Below are 5,353 nucleotides of genomic sequence, written 5' to 3'. Positions count from 1 at the left end.
CTATCTATCTATCTATCTATCTATCTATCTATCTATCTATCTATCTATCTATCTACCTATCTATCTATCTATCTATCTGTCGGAGGGGTGGTGGGGATAGGGAGAAAGTGGGCGGGGAGAGAGAGAGAAAGTGCTATTAAAACACCTTCAACCTTTAAAAAAAATCCTCAACATTAACATTTATTATTTAATTCAATTGATATCTTTAAAGAATGGCTAATGGCTTTCTCCATCGTTTACACAATGTAAATATTTAAGGAGGCGGGCTGCTCTACCTATTGTAATTCTGCGTGAAACCCTCCACTACATCTTTCTTCTCGAACGCTGTACTTTCCCTCATGGCCTTGACAAGCGGTGTAAAATAAGCTCATCTTTTTTTAAAATCTCAGTTGTTTCGATGAGGGTATAAAACACCACCGATTACAACTACAATTAAAATAATCTTACTCCAACGCTCAAGAACGCCTCATGGGTGATTCCAACAACGGGCGCCCCCAAGTGCAGACCAGCGAAATCCCAGGAGAGCTTTTAGTGGTGAACCTTAGTTTGTAAAAAATAGTCGAGCCTTCCCTCTGAGACAATCACCTGTACAACAACCACTTCTCATTTCTCACTTGCGCTTTTTTACATTAGAAAGGCGCTGTCTAAGACGTCTAGCTGTTTAAGACAACCACTTTTCTCCTCGACACTTGGTCGTTGTCTAGGACAATTTCAGCTGCATCTTGTCAAAGAATCGCAACCATTTAATCACCTGCTGTGCAAGATTTGGGAGATTCGTGAAATTTCGACATCTGTTGTCTGTATTAATTTGTGACCCTCAAACTGTCACAAAACAGAAACTCTCAAGGTGGGAAAAATACCGGTCATAAATCCAGTTATCCAGTCACGGAAAAACCAACTGGGTTGTCTAGCTGGCGGCCCAGATTTCTGGAAGGTTTTTTTTGAGAACATGATTTCAAAGCGTGTATTTTCCCTTGTCTTTCGGTATGTTTATTTGTTATTGTGTATTATTGATGCTTTGTTGTTGTTTTAGTTAATGAGGATGATGATGATGATGATGATGATGATGATGATGATGATGATGATGATGATGATAATGATGATGATGATGATGATGATGATGATGATGATGAGTTTCTTGGTCAATCCAAGATCCACAAGTTACCAAGCAACAATTCCAAACGCCCCCTCCCCCACCCCATTTAGAGGCATTATATCCCACGTAAATGGTCTCATCGTCAGAGTTTCCTATTTTGCTGAACAGTCATCTCAAACCACTCGTCCCTGACTTCTGTAGTTTACACTGGGTCAAAGAAAAACTCAACGTTCTCCAAAAAATAGAAGCCCATCTTTTTTATTTTGAAAACATCCTTACTCCAGAAACCAACGTTCTGGCTATGGACGTGGTCAACATGTACAACAACATACCTCATCAAGAAGGTATTGAGGCCTGCCGCTCAGCCCTCAGAAGCCTTGGACCCTACAACACACGTCAAACTGTAGAAATTTGCAAATTTTAAAAACTAGTACTTATCCTCAGTAATTTTTCATCACAATTTTCTTCAGCTGGCCGGTACAGATTTGGGTACCCCAGTTACTTCCTCCGGAGCCAACATTTTTATGACTGAATTTTGGAGCAAATATGTCTCCCCTTTTCCCAACCAACCAATCGTTACATGGATAACATTATCTCCCTGCACAATGGCTGCTCGAAAACAACCCTGAACTTGTTCACTCAACTCAACAAGGTGCACAAAATCATCAAATTTTCTTTGCCCAGCCAAGGAAAGTCCCCTTCTTTCCTCCTGGATCAGTACCTTCTCATTGCAGATAACAAAATTGAGACTGACCTGTATTTAAAAAAAAGACTACTGACTCTGATCGTTACATCCCTCCTTCTTCAAATCATCCCAAATATGTATTCCATTATGTGGTCTTCACTGGTGCACTTGGACTCCGCCGTATTTATTCACGTGAAATTCTTATAAACAACGGATAGTAGGGGATACCGTTATCAGTTATCAAGAAAGTCAGCAAACTGAATGGTACAAACCTTCTGACCTTGATACCCCTTAAGCCCAAACAGAAAAGACCATTTATCGTAAAAACCTTTTACCAACAACTACGCAATGTACATAAAATACTCGACAAACATATAAACATTTAGGAAAAACAAGATAAAGTGAAAGCCTGTTTCCCTCACCCCCTTCTGGTTGCACTTCTACAGCCTTCCAATACTGGCAACCTCCTCACTCGCACTAAAGCAGTAACACCCACATCCTTACCTCCAATAAACCCATCTACCCCGCCTCAAAATCAGCATTTTCAAAAACCTAGATGTAAAACATGTGCTTACATGAAAGTGACCGAGGAGACAGAGGAAGGTAGCCAGTGTGACTGTTAAGTTTTCTCAAGAGCCCTTTGCATTTACAAAAATAAAAACCAATATTAAGGACGGAGTTCATAAACAATGTCGAAATCAAAATAATATTATACAGGTCACGACAGACAAAATCAATAAACGTATTGAATAATAATAATAAAAGTAGAGATTAGTTCATGTGCATGCACACGCACAGGTAATAAAACACCAATATTTCCTCACGTATATTATTATTTGTTCATTAGGGAACCTAAACAAACGGGTAACAGGGAAAGATCAGGGAAACGTAGCTTTTTTTTAGAGCATCCGAGCAAAGGAATGAAAGGAAAAACCATGATCGCCGATGTCTTTCGCAGATCTGGCACTGGATGAATGAATGAATGAATGAATGAATATTTGTTCAGTTGCTGATGGGAGATTATTTTAATCTCTTGTTCTGTTTGTTCATTTATTATCTACTCAAGTTGGGATTAGGCCGTAGAAGTTGAAACATGTACCAAAAAAACCCAACAAAAACAACAACCAAAAACTCACTTTAAAAAAAAAAACTATCAATAATTAAGACAGAGTTTTAGAACAAAATTAAACAATGCACAGATCACGAGAGACAAAAAGGTAAATATATTCCTAAGATTAATACACACAAAACAATAGGTTGGTTCATGTGCATGTCCCTGCACAAGCCATAGCTATGCTATAGTTACCTCTCGTGGATTCGTTCAGATGGGGATCGGGGATTATTTTGACCTCTCGATGTTTTTATTTCTATATTATCTGCTTGGTTTGGGAGGGGCCACAAAAGTGGAAACATATAGGGGAACGATGGGTCTAGCTCAACTTATACAGTGGCGTCCAAAATAAACTTGAAAATGTATTCACCAAAGCTTTGCACTACTCACTCATGCACCATATCAATTTAAACTTAAACTTAAATACATTCTGCGTCATCTGAGACATTAATACTTCATCTACGATAAGAGTCGTCCAAGATATGGTCACTCAAAACTAAGGTTAGAACGTAGACTTTAAAAAAATTGTGTGAAATTAAAGAAACATAAATTTTGAGTGACAATATCTAGAACAATTTTTCTCGTCAAGAAAAAATGCACTTGTCAGATGATGCATAATTTATTTTACTTTAAAGTGGTATGCTGCATAGGTGGGTAGTGCAAGCTTTTGACACGATGTTTGCGTGAATACATTTTCTAGTCTCTTTTGGACGCCACTTTATAATGAATAAAATGAACAAGCCGGACGTTATGATTACTTTCTTTCATATTATAAAAGCTCCTTAAGTCTACTATTTGCTACTGAAATGTATCTGTTTGAAAAATGCATTTATAATGTGTTTTGCACCCTGGACTAAGCTAGAAGGATACAACCTTCCTGCGGACAGGCGGAGATTCTGAAAACATTATACTTTTGATTTTTAAACAAAATTCCCAACACATAAATCGAACTCCGGTTTTCTGCATGAATTGGAGAAGCACCTATCCGCTTCTCCACAGACGCTGGTATTGACAGCAGTGTGACACCAATATCCTACCTTAGTATAATTATGTAGTCTGCACCACCAGTTTTGTCCTTACTCTGTGGAATCATTGACATCATCACCTTTGTGCTCACGTGACCTTGAGTCCGTCACAACCTGTCTATGCTAGTTGTTTACCCAGAGACAATGACGTCAGAGATCTCTTGCGTCTCCCACAACTATATAATCACAGCGGACACCCTACTCAAAACACCGACACTCCTGGGTCCTTCAGAAACCATGGTGAATAGCACAGTGCTTGCATTACTCTCTTCTTGTCGTTGTTACTCTCGATGTAGCACCTCTAATCTTCAATACATATGGCCTAATTCTTTTGCAAGTGCCATAAAACGTTTATTATAACCTAGTCTCTACAACGGTCTGTTCATGGGTTGGTATGTTAAATTTGTAAGTGTTTTAACGCCCAGATCAACACAATTTAGATAATTTAGAAGGTTGGTTTTGACCACCCTGTCAGGGTAAACCTATTCTGAGAGGCATACAACATCCCAGCAGACAGTCCCAGAAACTGGTAGTTATTGACGGTGAAGATGTTGAACATGGTTGGTAGTCCATTGGTTAGGCTACTAGACACGCTCCCATTTGTCTCTGTTCTTTAGATTCGGAGGTCTAGCGTCTTAAACATGAATACCATTACACTGATGCAAGGAGCGGTACGCCTATACAATTTGCCAATGTTTGTTTTTTTCAATTTATTTAATCAAACTTTCCAGTATTAATGGGACTTTTAAAATGACTTTATTCTCAGTTTTCTGTCTGGTTCAAAAAAGTTTAAGGTATTCATTGAGCTGTGTAGCGCTCCTTGATTTTCCTCACCGCACTTTGCGTTTCTGTTGCACCATACGCTTTGGTCAAACGCCAGGCACCTCTGAACCCTCCACCAGGTAACGGTCCGTTCCCCCAATTCCCTCAACTCCAACCCAACAGCACTTTCCCCAAATTTCCTCAACTCCAACCCAATGGTACTTTCCCCCAATTTCCATTCCCACCACACCCAGGAAACGGCAGTTCCCCCCAGTTTCCTCAACCCCCACCCAACGGTACCTTCCTCCCTTTTCCATTCCTACCACCTGCCCCTGGCCCATTTCCCCAAGGTCCATTCGGCATGCCCCCCCCCCTCCCCCCACCCCAAGGAGGTTTCCAGTTCCCAGAGGGATTCCAACAAAACGGTAAGATTTGTTTCCGTATTTCGTCCCTATTCACTTTCAAATTTGCCCCAAAAGTCTTCCCTCACAAGTAAAGATTGACCAACAAATTTTATTAACGAGTACTTCGGGTATCAACAAACATCCACCTACTCATCAGATATGGTTTTGTTGTGTTTGTTTGTTTGTTCTTTTTATTTGTTTTCCGCGTTTCTTTTTAGTGTGCCTTGTTATTGATGTTATTCGTACCAGACAATCATTGACTATGAGAGT

This window comes from Aplysia californica, unplaced genomic scaffold (genome assembly GCF_000002075.1).
Source record: "Aplysia californica isolate F4 #8 unplaced genomic scaffold, AplCal3.0 scaffold00839, whole genome shotgun sequence".
Taxonomy (NCBI): domain Eukaryota; kingdom Metazoa; phylum Mollusca; class Gastropoda; order Aplysiida; family Aplysiidae; genus Aplysia; species Aplysia californica.
The sequence above is the reverse complement of the archived record's forward strand: the minus strand, read 5'-3'. Positions refer to the sequence as shown.